We start from the raw sequence: 16,010 nt of genomic DNA on the forward strand, positions 1-16,010 counted from the left end.
CCACCCTGTCCTCTCCCTTACCCTCCCTACCCTTTGCCCTATCTGAAGCTCCTCCATTCCCCCATGCTCTCCACCCATCCCCTTAATGGATCAGCATCCTTTGGTTTTTTGGGGATTGACTTTCTTCTCTTAGCATAATATTCTCCAACTCCATCCATTTACCTGCGAATGCTTGGATTTTATTCTCTTTAAATGCTGAGTAATTTTCCATTGTGTATATGTACCACATTTTCTTTATGCATTCAACTATTGAGGTGTATCTAGGTTGGTTCCACAGGTTAGCTATTGTGAATGGTGCTGCTATAAACATTGATGTGGCTGTGTCCCTGTAGGATGCTGTTCTTAAGTCCTTTGGGTATAAACCGAGGAGAGGGATAGCTGGGTCAGATGGTGGTTCCATTCCCAGTTTTCCAAGGAATCTCCTTACTGCTTTCCACATTGACTGCACCAATTTGCGGTCCCACCACACCCTCGCCAACACTTACTGTTGTTTGTCCTCACAATAGCTGCCGTTCTGACTGGAATGAGATGATGTCTTAGAGTAGTTTTGATTTGCATTTCTCTAATTGCCACAGATGATAAACATTTTTTCATGTATTTGTTGGTTGATTGTATATCCTCTTCTGAGAAGTGTCTGTTCAGGTCCTTGGTCCATTTGTTGATTGGGTTGTTTGTTTTTGTGGCGTTAAGATTTTTGAGTTCTTTATAGACCCTGGAGATTGGTGCTCTGTGTGATGTGTGTTGGTAAAACTTTGCTCCCATCCTTAGGCTCTCTATTCACCTCATTGGTGGTTTCTTTTGCTGAGAAGAAGATTTTAAGTTTGAATCCATCCCATTTATTGATTTTTGTTTTTAATTCTTGAGCTATAGGAGTCTTATTAAGGAAGTCAGGGTCTAATCCTACCTAATGGAGACTTAGGCCTACTTTTCCTTTGTTAGGTGCAGGGTCTCTGGTCTAATTCCTAGGTCCTTGATCCACTTTGAGTTGAGTTTTGTGCATGGTGAGAGACAGGGGTTTAATTTCATTTTATTACATGTGGATTTCCAGTTTTCCCAGCACCATTTGTTGAAGAGGTTGTCTTTTCCCCAATGTATGTTTTTGGCTCCTTTGTCTAATGTAAGATAACTGTAATTATATTGGTTAGTCTCTGTGTCCTCTATTCTGTACCCCTGGTCTATAAGTCTATTTTGGTGCCAATACCATGCTGTTTTTGGAACTAACAGATCCACCCCAAGGCATATCATAATGAAAATGCAAGACATACAGTATGAGGAGAGATCTGTTGTGATTTTGTACATTTGGCATCCTATAAGCGTCTTGTATTGGATTTTCCAATTTTTTCTTCATGTTTGGAAATTTTCTAATATTATTTCATCGAATAGATGGCTCCTTCCTTTGGTTTGGATCTCTATGCCTTCCTCTATCCCAATGATTCTTAACTTTGGTCTTTTCATGTTACCCCACAATTCTTGAGTGTTCTGCTCATGGTTTCTTACCGTCCTTTCTGTGTGGTCAACGTTCTTGTCAAGATGATATATTTTGACAAGAATTGTCTGAGCTCCTGTCTTCCAAGTGATCTAACCTGTTGGTGGTGTTGTCTATTGAGCTTTTAATTTGGTTTATTGTTTCTTTCATTTCAAGGATTTGTCTGTTTTTTGTTTTTTCAGAACCTTCGTCTCCTTATTGAAGTAATCTTTTGCTTCCTGTATTTGCTTATGTAGCTCTTTATTAAAATGGTCTTTTGCTGCCTGGATTCGCTCTCTTATGTCATCCTTTAATTCACAGAACATTTTAATCATGTAACCCTGCACTCCTTCTCTATAATTTCTTCTGCTGTAGTGGCCTGGAGTCTAATAATGTAGAACTTTGGTTGGTTTGGAGACACTTTCTTCCCTTGTTTTTTTTTTTTTATGTTGTTTGTGTGCCTTCCCTTCTAGTACTGCAATCTGAGGGTTTACCGTTTTCACCCTACAGGCTTATAGTGTCCTTGCAGGGTTTAATACCTGTCCTTTGAGGGGGAGGACAATCTTAACAGACCCCAATACAACCAGTACAACCTGAAACCAAATAGCTGCTATGAAGACATATACAGTTTGGTCACAATGTTTGGAAATAGTTCAATTATTATCTTCAATATAAACAGTAGGTTTGCAAAAGGGTCTACAGTTTCTGATGTGAACAAAGAACCAGGGGTGGGGGTTAGGATGAGATGTTGAGGGGGAAGGAGGTGAGGATAGTTATTACATCTTAGAAAGCCTGAAAAAGGAATCTAAGGGAGTTGGTTAGTAGCAGGAGAAGAGAACGGAAGTGATTGGGGTAGACAAGTGAGCAGGAGGACAGTAGACCACATGAAACAAACACACACCAATATCAAGAAGAATAAAAATGTAAAAATAGGAGATAAAAGAAGAGACAACACCACCGGAATGCACTATTCAGACCTCCCAGTCCTCGGTAGCCTGGTTCATGAAAAGCAGTTGGTTTCACAAATGTTGGGGACGTGAGGGCAGGAGAAGAGAGAGCAAGAGGATAAACCTCGAATGAGGAAACTAGGATTATTTTTGTTGGAAATCAGTATCTCTCCTGCTTCCCTTCTCATCCGACAGGGGGGTTGTCTGTCTTTAGCTGGTTTCTCCACCCTCAGGATGGTGCAGGTTATTCGGGTGGGAGAGCCGGTCTCAGGTGCGGGGCTCCTGGAGGTGGGGGATGGCACTTGCCCTTCCTGATGGGAGACAGCACCCCAAGGATCTCCTCTGGGGCCCGCTGGTCTGATGTGGGCGCCTGGTCTTTCTCCTTATATCACCTGTAGACCTCACGGTTCCCGGTCTCCAGTTTAGTCTCTAATCTGTATCCCACTCACCCCTCCCTCTCTACTTCCTAACTGGGGACCTTTCTCTCCTAGAGGTCTTGTGGGCTGAGCCCTGGGGACTGCGCACCTGTCACCGGAGAGCTGTTTTGTATCGGGCAGTCACTGTGCCAGGTGGCAGGTGCCGGGCAGACGGGGAGGCCGGATACTGTCAGGACCTGCCCAGCCAGAGTTCCAAGCTGGGAGTTGTCCCAACTAAAGATGGTGATGAAGGTGTCCCAAGATGGAGGTGGCTGCTTTCAGCGATGAGGAGAGGGTTGTGGTGGACATGGTGTTGGGCAATGTGTCATAGACGTGGCTCTGTGGCATGCAGTGTTGTGACTGTCGGCTGTCTCCAGATGTGGGTGCCTGTGCGATGTCCTCAGTTGCAGGCAACCTATAGCGTGTAGGGGACTATGGTAGTGGCTACAGAGTCCCAAGATGGAGGTGACCGGAGGAGCCCCACTTTGGTGGATGGGGGTCCACATGGGGGTGGCAGCCAGGGTTCCTGCACAGGGGCAGTGGCGGGTGTCCTGTGTGGGAGTCGTGCCGGGATTCCTGCTCCGGTGGGTGGCCGGGAGCCCTGCTCGGATGCTGATCCCGGTAGTCCTGCTGGGGCACCCGGGGTCCTGCACTGTCGCTGAGGCCTGGACCCCTGTCCGCACGGCAGCCATGGTTCCTGCCCAGGAGCAGCTGTGGGGGTCCTCGATCACTCGCAGAGTGGAGCCACACAGAACATCGCCTCCCTTCAGCCGGGTCTTGCGGCTCCTCCTCGACAGGTTCTTTGAAGCCCGTGGACTACACTTCCCTCCCATGGCCCCCGAGGGCCAGCGCCATGGGTGAACCGGTGTGCCCGACTAGGGGTGCCCGACTAGGGGTGCCCGACATGGACTTGAACCCACTTCCTGGTAACGAGAGCTTTGTGAGTTACCAGCTGCCCTGTGCCTGTTCCCTCCCTCGCACAACATGAGAGGGTGTGGGGGGCGGGGGGGGCGCCCTGCAGCCTGGGTCCCTGGAGCCCTGAGCCTCGCCCCCGCAGGCCTTCAGGAAGCTCGGTGATGACCTTGCAGTGCCGCTGTTGGGCCGGCCACCCTATTGGCCTTCTGGTCATTTGCTTTTATCCTACGTCTCCACGGGATCAAAGTGGCTTTGAGAGGCACTGGTTGGTTCCTGTGAATCCAAGTGGCATTATTTCTCTTTCCTAAATTTCTTTTGTAAAGTGACAAATAAAAATTATATATGTTTATGGTACGTGGAGCCGAGTTTGAAATATGAGGGACGGCCCAGTGAGCTGATGACCAGGTGCATGGTGGTGAGCAGCGTTGACTCTGCATCTGAGGCTTCAGTTAAGGACACATTGTGGTCCCCACATGCTGTTGAACCTGCTCTTCTAACTACAATGACCCACACTCCCCACCACCCTCCAACCTCAACTGGCACAGGCGGCCCTGACTCTGAACCCTCCAAAGACTGAAATGGATGCTCCCTGGGCACGTTTGTTTCAATCAAGAAAGACTCTCATTGTTCCCAGCTGTCCAGAGTACAGAGAGAGGCCACTGGCCCTTGGTGAGGGGAGGACATGGTCTTTAGTCCTGTGTTTGTGCCTGGACCCTGTCTATCTGGGCACCAAGCACATGCTTGCAGGGCGATTATTAAATTAGGTTCACGTCATCAGTGTGCAGTGGGGACGGGTGTGGGCAGAGAATGGGGGCTCCCTCAGGTCAGTGCCCAGCTGGGCACTGACCCTGGAGCTGCCAGCAACCTCCACCAGCTGCTATGTGGCTTGACAAGGCCTCCGAGGTGCAGAGTGGGAGGGCCCCAGCCACACGCCCTCCATGGCCCAGGCCTCCCCCCAGAGTCTGACCTTCCTTCCCTTGGACCTTCACCACCTGCTCAGGGTCAGGGGTCCCCGGAGTTCCAGCCTGGGGCTCTGACCTACAGGATTCTCCGTGACACGCTGCCCATGGCCCCCACCACTCCCAGGCTTCAGTCCTACCTCGGACACGGCCCCGTGTGGACGTTGACAGACTGAGTGAGGCAGAGGCCACTTGCTCAGAGCTTGCAGGGAGGGGCTACTGGCCTCACTGGCATTTTGAGACACCCAGGGGTGGCAGGGGAGGAGCCCCATGGGAGACTGCTGCCCTGGGCCACTGGAGGTGACACAGGGAGACAGGGTGTCCTGAGGGGCTGGCTGGGAGCATGACTGTCTCTGGGGTTCCTGAGTTGGAAGCAGGAACAAAGGGGCAGGTGTCAGAGATGAGGACGCCCCGGCTGCTGGAGGCTGCTTGCCACAGAGGGTGCAGCTGGTGACCTGGGCACTGAGTGGGTCGGAACTCTCCCTCCACGAGCAGACTGGTCTTTGCACCTTCAGTCACACTGCTGAGCCTCGGAGTCCATGGCGCAGTAAGAAGCTTGCCACCTGTCCCCTGCCCAGGGCAAGTCCCCTTCCTCCCTCCCAGGCCTCCCCCAGCCAGGCCATCCAACCCCGGGCCCTGCTGACCCCTCCTCCCAAGTATCTCCTGACCACAGCCCCTTGCCCCTGCCTCTCATTGTTCAGAAACCCAAATCACCTTTCTGGGGCTGCTGCTCTCCCTGCCCAGACCCCTCCCCTCCAGACTTGTCACCCAGCTGTGGGTGGGGGATCCCCCTGAAGCACAACCTGGTCAGGTGACTGCCCTGTCTCCCTGGTGGCACCTTGGCTCCTCTTGAAAGGCCCATGGCATGCAGCAGGGACATGGCGGCTGGGGGCAGAGGCTGGCCTGGCCTGCGGGCTCCACTCCTCACTGGTCTCCTGGAGCACTCCAGCGGGTGGCATAGACCTGCGAGAGCTCCAGTGCTGGCTTCCGGCTCCCCAGTGTCCACTCTCCAGCTCGGGGCTTTCACCCACATGTGGATTGAGGGCTAGGGAAGGACAAGGGGCCCTTCCCCTCATGTCTTGGTGTGGATGACTTGGACAAGGTGGGCGGCGAGGGCTCTGCCCTCCTTCAAGTGGCAGCCTGGCAGGTAGCCCTGTGGGAAGCCCGCCCCTCAGGGACGCCCCAGCTCTGCTCAGGGATCCCCAGGAAGTGGCCCTGGGATGACCTCATTCTGCAGTTAGGCTACACCTGGCCTCAGGTGACTCTCCTCCCCTCTGAAGCCCCAGTGTGCAGCGTGGAGTCGGCCCAGCAGCTGCAGTAGGTGCTCAGAGATCACCTGTTGCACGAGCAGAGCCCATTTCCCCCAGCCCCCTGCATCCTGGGACAGACACCTGCCTCCTGCAGGGCTCCACAAACAATGAACAGGAATCTTCTAGAAATCCAGACAAGAAACCCAGTCCGCCACCACTGCACACGGGCCCCATCACCACAGCCCCTGCTCTGCTCATCCCAAAGGGCTCAGTGCACTTAAAGCCCGGTGTGCCTCAGAGGCGCCCCCTCATGGAGAGCCACAGGAGGCGCCCAGGCCCCATGCAGGAGGTGTTGGGGTGGAGGTCCTGCACCCCGGCAGTTGTGCCATGTGTGAGCAGGGGGCGGGGTTTGGCCTGGAGCCCCTGAGGAGGGCAGTGTCAGAGTCCATGCTCTGCAAAGGCACAAACGGAGGCAGGAAGTCCTGTGGCCAGGGCCCTAGGCGGGGAGCCAGGCTGAGCAGGGGTGGAATCTTGGCTTCAGAGCCACGTTCTTCACCGACAGTGGTGATCCCCCCACAGACCACGGTTACAATTTCACACACGGTTCTGAAATTTGCGTTTTCATTTAACAGATACATCACGACTACTTTTCCATATATTTGAATATTCTTCGACAACATAATTTTTAAGCCATATAGTATTTCATGGCACGGATGGAGTGTAATTCATCTTACCAGGTCTCCATTCTTCAACATTTAGGTTGTTTCCAATTTTTCAATGGTTATAAATATCACTGCGAGAAGCACCCTCACAGATAAATCTCCTTCCTTCTCTGTGGTTATTTCCTCTGCAGAAAAATCTCAAAATCAACGTGGTTGGACCACAGAGTTTGCCATTTTAAAACTATACACACATTTGCAAATGTGAACTTGTGAATTTCGATGATCAAAACTGTTTTTAAAACCTGTGAGAATTAATGTATCAAAATACCATTTGCCAACCCCCGTGGAACAAGGAGTTAGGTTCTATTCACACTGGAATTCTGAACACAAATGGAGGGTACGGCAGGTCGTAAAACAAACCAGCGGCAGGACTCACAGGTTAGCCAGAGCCCAGAGGGGATTATCTGAGAGTAAGATGGTGACGATGACGAAGGTGGTGGTGATGGCAGTACATCTGTGTGGACAGTAAGGCAGCCTGACACGCTCAGCACTTTACTGTGCTCCTCATTTGCTCCTCCCAGGAAGCAGGGGGGTGGCAGAATGGCCTTCAACACAGACCGCCTGTCCCTTCTGCCTGCCTTGCCCAGCAGAGCCCAGCCTTGTTGTGTGTGGACAGTGCCTGTGCTGGTCAGAGACCCTTGTCCCAGTCTCCCTTGCTGGTGGAAGTGGCTGCTGGACTAAGTGGTCACCAGCCCTTCTGGAAAGGGGATGTGAGTTCTCGAGACCCTCTACTCCCCCCCTTGCCCTCCATTCTCTGGATTGTGAGGAGGACATGGCGGGCTGGCCTCCACCATGCAGAGGGGACAGTTCCCGGTGATGGGACACTACAAAAAGCAGCATGGGAGAAACCCTGGTCTCATTGAGCTCACAGAATGAGGCCACCTGCCTGTGTGTGGTTAGGTGAGAAGAGGCAAGCATTCATCTCGGTGCAGTTTTGGGTCTCGCCGAGCAAAACAATGTGCCTCCGAGACCAGTAACTGAGGCCAAGAGCCCGTGACCAAGCAGGGGCGGGCAGAGCCCCTCCAGACTCCGGGAGGGGCTTGCTCACCCCCAGCCTCGTGCCCAGAACTTCAGAGAGAAACAGATACGAAGGCTGGCCAAACCCTGGCTACTTTAGAACAGTCCTTCTGGAATACTCCTTGGGGAGGGAAGCAGGACCCAGATGCCACAAACCTGTGCCTGAGTTCTGTTGCCATCACCTGCCAGGGACACTGGGGGGCTCCTCAGGGCATCACCAAATGTGGTCCCTTTGAAAAGGTGACAACGTGTACATCTCAGTCTCCTCTCTATGGAGGGTGAACACGGAAGACAGCTCCGAGGTTTGGAGCAAAACCTGAGATACAGAAATGGTTCTCCAATGGACATTTTAATTTTGTGAGACCTTCACCCTCGGTATCCCTGGGGGATCAGACTGCAGGACCCCCAAGGACACCACGTCAACCGAGCTCTGGCCCCTCGTTAGCCATGTTTGCGTGGCACCTGCAGACAGACCCCCTGCTGTGCATTTCAAAACCTCCCAGAGTTGGTTTCCGTGTCTGATTCAAAGTGATGGCAGGGTCAACAGCTGCAGGGCCTCCTGGTCTGGGTGACATGCGTGTTCACTGCCGATGCTACGTTTCCACAATGTGTTGCATTCAAGTTGGGTGAAGCCACACAGGCGGGGCCTGGGGACACTTTTCCATCAAGCAGACACCCAGCCTGGTGCTCCCCAGAGCTAAGCCCTGGGTGTTCCCCATACCTCCCAGGGTGGGTCTTGGCGCCTGGCCCTGGGCCCCCACTGGCTTGCACTGGGCGGGAGCTGGCCCTGTGGGCGGCCTGAGCTGGCCTGAGCTGGCCTGAGAAGAGGCGTGGGTGTGCAGAGCTCAGGAGCCAGGGCCAAGTAAGCCCCTGCCCACAGATCAGCAGGGAGACGTCCGCTGTCCTGGGTTCTCACCCACCACGCCCCTGCCTGGGGACACTGTGGCCAGCAAAGCGGGTGCAGCAAGGTCCCTCCAGTCTGCCGCCTGGCCTTGTGCTTGCATTGAAGTCCTCAGGACACTTGGCAACACGATGAAGAGAAATGAGGCGAGGAGGAGGAGAAGGCCGAGGGCGAGGCCACACGATCACCCTGTCACTATTTATTATGGAGTGTAAAGCAGGAAAATTAAAATGTGCTTGCAGCTAGTAGCTTAATGTGATTGAGCGCTTCAGAAAAATGAAACCAGGGGAAGGACAGGTGGTGAACCTGACTGAGGGGCAGGAATTACCTTCCTCTCCCAAGGAGAGCGGCCCTCACCCCTCACCGGTGTGGTCCGCCGTCTCCGCATCCTGGATGCAGGGGAAGTCTCTTCCAGACCTGGGGAGCCAGGGGCAGGTGCTGCCGCCCCACTTGGCCTGTGGTCCTCACCCTGCTGAGCCTGGGGGAGCCTCGGAGCGTGTGAGAGGCAAAGCAGACTGCGGCAAGCACAGAGGCCTGTTCCCAGGAAGGGCAGAATGTTCCCGAGGGCAGGCACCAGATGCCGGGAAGTTCTGTTGCTGAGAGCCAGCCCTCTGCAGTCAGCCGGCCTGAAGGAGGAAGGAGGGGGAGGCAGGAGGAGGCTGTGGGTCAGCCAGGCTGAGACCACAGACACACGGCGAGCGAGGGTTTGCACGTTGACACCTGGGAGAAAATGCGTCGCTCCATATGGGACAGAGAAAACTACCAAATCGATATTAATAGACTTTTAAAAGAAATAAGAAATTTCTTTTCCCCAAGAAGGGGAAAAACAACCCAGATGTATGGGAGACGTGTGTTTGTCATAGACTCGGCAACAGTGACCACAGCCTGGGACAGCAGGAGTGGCCCAGCCTATAGTCCCCCTGGGAGCAGGCACGGGACAGGGCTCATGAGCGCAGGAGCGGGACATGCTGGGTATTTTAACTCTCTGGCCCCCAGCACCCTCCTTCTCCTATGGCCAGGGAGAGCGCCAGGGTCCCCTACACATTCCTGCCACAGGGCACAGTCCAGCCACCTCCATCTTCTCCTGGAAGTCTCTGGAAAGGGTGTCTTTGGTGGCTGGGGCACCACCTCTCCTGAGCCCAACTGCAAAGGGCAGAGGACTCACCGTCCTGTGGCGGGCAGGACCACAGGGCTCTGCTCCTTTGGCCTCCAGGGCTCCTGTGAGAAGCCCCTCCTGGGGTTCTGCCTGGGCTGGCCTCCAGGATGGCAGCGCCCACCCCACCTCCCTCACCTTTGTCCCTAGCACCTTTTAAACATGACATTCTCTAGCCATTTACTCTGCTGTGGTCTGTCTCCCTGACAAAATGTCAGCTCTGAGTGAACAGCAGTTCCCCTCCCCTCCCCGTCTTTCCGTGAACTCTTTCTTCCCGGGACCTAGGACCGTGCCTGGCACACACTAGGTGCTGAGAGAAACTCCCCCAGAGTCCTGAACGCCCTGGGACTTGCGCTCCCAACACTAACCTTGCTCTTCTTCACCATTGGTAGGTGCAGGATGACCGCGACGTGAGCGCTTGCTCCCCTGTGTCCTGGGTTCCCACACCCACCTGCCTCTCAGGGACCCACCCCCAGCTCCCAGATGGCGCCTTGGAAAGGTGGAGTCTGGAGCTGGTTGACCTGAGCTCTCTGGAAAAGCCCGAGCCTCAGCCTCAAGCAACTTGGCCCGAACTTGGCGGGTTTGTGCAGGAAGGGACGCAGGGGCCCCCTTTTCCTGATGAGTGACCGTGTGTAGGAGCCCATGGGTGACCCAGAGCTTGCACTGGTCAGCAGGCAGACTCAGGACGGCTCTGGGGACTGCGCCCTGGCCTAGTGGGAAGGGGAGCCCTCTTCTTGCACCCGGTTCTCCCCTTCTAGCCCAGGTCCCTGCTGTGACTCAGCTGGGCACCTCCTGCACATCCAGGGCTACTAGGGCCATGTTGGGTGGGGATCAGAAAGGCCGAGCCAGCCCCGTGGGTGGGACAGCCAGATCTGGGGCTTGGTGCTGACCTCAGGGTGGAAGAGGCCAGCTGGGGATTTTGGAGGTGCACATGAGCACCGTGGGCGAAGCCCACGGCAAGCCGAACGCAGAGGCTGCAAAACCAATGTTCAAGCAAGGGGGACTCGAGGGCTGGATGGAATGCTCACTACCAGCTGCCCGGAGCTCTGGTGTACCTGCAGGGAGTGAGATCTTCAAGTTTTGGGTCTCCTTGGTCCTGTCTCCCACCCATCGGCCACATCAATCAGGCCCTCCCTGGCAGGCTGGGGTGGGGGCTGGACTGTCCCCAGTAGGTGCCTGGTAGGCTGAGCCCATGGCCTGACCTGAGATCCCCTCCCACCCGGCTGGTCCCCTGGTCAGCTGACCAGCTACACCTCCCTGGTCCTCAGCCAGGGAGCTTCCTCCTCCCCTCGAGCCCTCAAAGTTGATCAACAAGCCAATCACATGCTCCCCCAAGACCAGGGACATCCTACCTCCCTGTCACTGCGAGGCCTGCCTCCCATGCCCTGCCTGGTCACTCTGCCCCAACTGCACCCCGTGTGGCTCTGCATGGCCAGCCCGTGCTCCTCCCTGGCTGTGAGTCTGGTGACTCACAAGCTGCTGACCCCACTGCCACTCCAGCATCAGGTGGGAGTCCTGCCCTCACCAATAGCTTGGAGCGGAGGCGGTGGTCAGATCCGTTGCACAGGAAGAGAGTCTGCCCAGGACAGGAAGGAGATGGACAGCAAGCCTGTGCCCACCAGCTGTCCTCCAGGACAGGGAGGAAGGCCAGGGTGAGGGACCCAGCTCGCCCATGGGATCCAAGGACACAAGCCCGCGTTCCCAAGCCCACTGTGACAGCCCCTCACGGCTTCTCCTGCCCACTGGGCAACCAGGCTTGGAGGAGGGACTGGGCTGTTCATAGCTGTGTCCTTGACCCTGGCCCGGGGCCTTTGAGGACAAAATGATGAACAGGGAGGAATGCGGGGTCTGCCATGACGCTACTGTCCCAGCCCGCAGGGAAGGAGGGAGCTAGGGGAGAACCCGTTGGTGACAGAAAGGGCAGGGAGCTTGCGAGTCCTTGTGCCCAGTGTGCACTGTGGACTGTCACTTGGCCATCCAGAGAAGGAGTCCTGGCCCAGTGCAGGGGGGAAGCTAGAGGAAACAGGGGCCTGGACGGCATCCTGGTGTGCGGCTGTGTGTATGTGAAGTGGCCGGAATAGGCAGGTCTACACGGCCAGAAATGGACCGGAGGCTGCCTGGGCTGGGGCCGGGGATGGGATGGAGAAGTGGCCACCAGGGTGCCAGGCTGGTTTGGGAGTGAGCGTTCAAGATGGGGAGATGGTTGAACTACTCTGCGGTGTGTGCACGTGGGGGTGTTGGGCTGTGGGGGTTGCACCCTGGTAACGTGTGTAAAATGTAAAAGAAAAGAAAAGTAGTCGGCAGAGTCAGGACACAGGGAGAAGACGCTGCTATGTTAGCCGTGGTCTGTCCCTGGGACCACAGGTCCGGACGAGGGTGACTCAGAGAAGTTTGTTCTGCGCCAAGGTTTCAGAGATCCAGTTAGTAGCAGGGCAGCCCCATTGCCCTGGGCTCGGTGAGGCAGCCCATCATGGGGGATGGCAGGCTGAGGAGCTCTTCTCTGCTCAGGGCGACTGGGAAGCAGAGAGGGGAAGGGGCCGAGGACACTTCCAAGGCAGCCCCCGCCAGCCTCCTCCTCCAGCCCTTCCCACCTGCCCCAGTCAGGCCCTTCAGACTGGGTGGACAGATCAGAGTGCAGCCCGCACAGTCCCGTCACTTTGCCTCTGAATGTTCCTGCACTCACAGGATGGGGACCCCACAACAGACAAGAGCCGCGGGAGAACCAGCCTGTGATCCTGAGGTTCAGCCTCTGGAACTGTGAGGCCCTAAGTCTCTGCTGCTCCAACCACCCCGTCTGGCTGCCGTGCTAACAAAGGCCGCGGGAGAGCCCACCTGGCCCTCCGCGGTGCTCTGAGATGGTGAGCCTGGGGCTCGAGGTCAGCCGGCCCAGCGCACAGCCAGGAGATGCTGCGGTAAGGGCTTGGCTCCTCTGTCCTCTGGGCTCACCTGACAGCACCTGGGGAAGGAGTTCTGAGCAAAACCTGACCAAAGCCTCATTTCATGCAGAAAGGATCCTTTAAAAAAAAAAAAAAGTAATTTTCCTTGAAGTTTTCTTCCAAACCTGCACATTCTGGACTGCTGGGGGGACTTATCCAAAGACTCCTCTGTGGTGGTTTCCAAGAGGAGCTTGGGCAGTATCAAGTCTGGAGAGACCACAGCGCTCTCTGCTCACCAAGGAACCGCAGGTGTGGGCTAATGCTTGTGGGGGATTAAATATAACCACCAGTCCCCTTTAAGAGGTGCAGTCCGTTTCCCCTCACCTTGAACCTGGGGGGTGTGGGGAAATGACAAGTGGATTTAGGAGCTACCTAAGTCGGGGATCCACAGAAAAACAACCCACAGGACACGCGCACACGCGCACACACACGTACACACACGTACACACACACGCACACACATACACACGCACACGTACACACACGTACACGCACACGTACACACACGCACACGTACATACACACATGCGCATGCAGAGGTCACGGTCCCTGCAGCCCTGGAGCTGTGGACATGAGCCATGGGGATAGAGCCCCTCTGTCTGCGAGCTGGTGCCCGGGTCTAGGGGGGCAGCTGCAGTCTGGGTCTTGGCAGTCCAAGGCCAGGAGAAGACTGATGTCCAGCTCCAGCCCTCGAGAGAGCGATGGCGCCTTCCCCCGCTCAGGGCAGGTCATCTGGAAAGACCCACAGGTTCACCCAGAAAGAAGGCTTAGCCAGACCCCTGGCCACCGCGGCCCAGCCCCGCTGACCAGTGACGTGACCACGAGGAAGGAGCCTCGGCCTTCGCCCTGAGTGCTTCCTGAGACCACCTGGCCCAGGAGGACTGGAGAAAGAAGCCCAGGTGGTGCTGCCCAGCCCAGCCCAGCCCTGCTGACCCTGGAGGAGCCATCCCGCAGGAGGCCAGCAAGGCCAGCCCAGGATGCCTGGTCAGCCCAGAGCGTCCCAGGGACATACAGCCACCACAGCTTCACGCCACTCCCTGGGGCTGGTGTGCACACAGATGGCTACAGTGGATCCACAGACGTCCCCCCAGGCCCATGTGTGGAGGCCGGAGTCCCAGCTGGTGGCTGGTCCAAGGAGGTGGGGACCGGCAGGAGGGAGGAGCGAGGCTCTGGGGTGCGCCTCTCTGGGGGCTTGGGGCCCCCAGCCGCTCCCTCTGTCTCTTGGCTTCCTGGCCCCTGTGAGGCCAGCAGCCTTGCTCCACGGCACACTCCAGCCATGATGTTCTGCCCCACGCAACAGAAACCCGCAGGCCCAACCGGCCACAGCGGAACCTCAGAAGCCAGGAGCCGTGGTAAGTTGTGGTGAGCCGCCTCTGCCGCTTATGCAGATTATGGTCGCCATTTCAAGATGGCGCTGGCTCCGCTGTGGTTTGTGACAAACAACTCCTTATTTGGGAGAGTTGGCGCATGGCTTTTCAGCACCCTATGAGAAAGTTCCACGTGGCAGCTTCGCATTGGGGCTTGAGATGCTATATTAAGGCTGGGAGGGGCATCCGAGGGATCAGTAGAAGAAATATCAAGGGCCTGAATAAACCGCTGAAAGAAGATTCCCGAGTTGCGTCTTCCTTGCGGGCAAGGGGTCGCGACAGTAAGTAAACCTTTCCTCCTTTCACTTTGCTCTCTCAGGCTCTTTGTCCTAGCAGCGGAGAGCTGACGGAGGCGGGAGCTCTTCCAGTCAGTCGATGAAGACGGAGAGCAGACCTCAACCTGAGGAAAGTTGAACTTCCAGGATTCAAATAAAAAATTCTAGTTATATTCTTTTTATCCCCAAACTAATGGAACAAAGACATCGTCCAACAAAATTGCTCAGGAACACAGGGCCCTGCAGTAATGGTGTGGAATAATTTGTGATGTCTTATTAATCATATCCAAATGGTGCTTCCAGGGCTGGGAAACAATGGATTCTTTTAATAATTTAAACAATGCTCCTGAAATTCTTTGCAACATGGTTTACTTAGCAAAATACTTTCTCTTAAATCATTTAAGGAAAGTCTTTGGTCTCCCACAAATTGGTAACATCACCAATTCCCCCACTGCTCCTGCCCTGCAGAGCTCCCTTCCCCTGTGGGGACCCGCCCTCTCCGAGGCAGAGCCACACACTTCCCAGGGTCACGTCCGATGAGGTTGACCACGACACCCAAACGAGGGGGGTTGGTGGCACTTCCTGAAGATGCTGCTGGCACCTAATCCATGGTGGGTGCACATGTGTGTGGGGCATCTGTATACGTGTGTCACTGGGTGTGTGTGTACCTCTGTGCAAATATCCACGTACATGTATCTGTGTGTGTGTGTGTGCGCGCGCGTGCAGTACATATGCATGTCCCAAGTGTACGTGTGTATGCCTGTCCCATGTATATGCATGTCCCATGTGTACGTGTGTATGTGTGTCCCATGTGTGCGCTCCCTCTAAACAGCCTGAGCTCTGTCTGTTGGGCAGCAGGCTCAGACCGATGAGGTGACATAGCATGGGGGCTGGGCTAATGTCCCAGACCAGATGGTGTGGCTGTGGGGCCGTTTGTGACCTGTTGGTTGTCCACTGTGTCACCCCCCCAGGAATGCAGGTGCCTGCAACAGGATGCAGGGAGCTGATTTAAAATAGGAAAATCCTTAATTACCCTGATCTGACCTTTACGCATCAAACATGCGAATGGCATTATCACACCAAGCCTCAGACACACGCACAATTAGTGCATGTCAATGAGAAGCACTTTTAAAAACTGCAAAATCAGGACCAGAGGTATTGGGACCTTCACCCCTGGATGCCTGGCCCTCTCTGGGGAGTCCCTGGGCTGGGAGACCTGAGGGGGCACAAAGAGCACTTCATCTGTGAGACTCCAAGGACGCAAGGACGGGCAGATGGTGGAGGCTGGCCTGCCCCCGTCAGAAGGGCTCCCCTGAGCTGTTGTGGGGTCAGGAGGCTCCCCGCCCCCAGCCGGCAGGCCATCCCTTCCCTAATTAGCCCGAGGGGTGATGGGATTCATGGCTGAACGGCGCAGCCCCTCGGCTGGTTCTGGGGAGAATGATCAAAGAGGGATTTAATTAAAGTTTCATATTTAAATTTCTTCTTCCATTTTCACTGCCTCCTTTTACTCACAAGATGCTATTCTCTAGGAGCTGAAGAGTCGCCCAGGAGAGCAGAACTCTGTTGGAGGGAGGGAAACGGGGACTTTATGGGTTTTCTTTAAAGGGCTCCCATCTCCCATCTCACTCAGCTCAGAAGGTGCACCTAATTTAGGGCAGCAGCGTCTGAATTATGAATCGACTGCTCG

General features: G+C 55.2%; 1 long non-coding RNA gene across 1 annotated transcript; it reads left to right on the forward strand.

The window, feature by feature from the left end:
* Positions 1-13,264: 13,264 nt before the first annotated feature.
* Positions 13,265-15,799, forward strand: LOC144369127 (uncharacterized). The gene is made up of 2 exons (XR_013428584.1): positions 13,265-14,329; positions 14,792-15,799. It is a non-coding gene; the product is annotated as an uncharacterized LOC144369127 (long non-coding RNA).
* Positions 15,800-16,010: the final 211 nt, after the last annotated feature.

The sequence above is a fragment of the Ictidomys tridecemlineatus genome, chromosome 12, assembly GCF_052094955.1.
Source record: "Ictidomys tridecemlineatus isolate mIctTri1 chromosome 12, mIctTri1.hap1, whole genome shotgun sequence".
In the NCBI taxonomy this organism is placed as follows: domain Eukaryota; kingdom Metazoa; phylum Chordata; class Mammalia; order Rodentia; family Sciuridae; genus Ictidomys; species Ictidomys tridecemlineatus.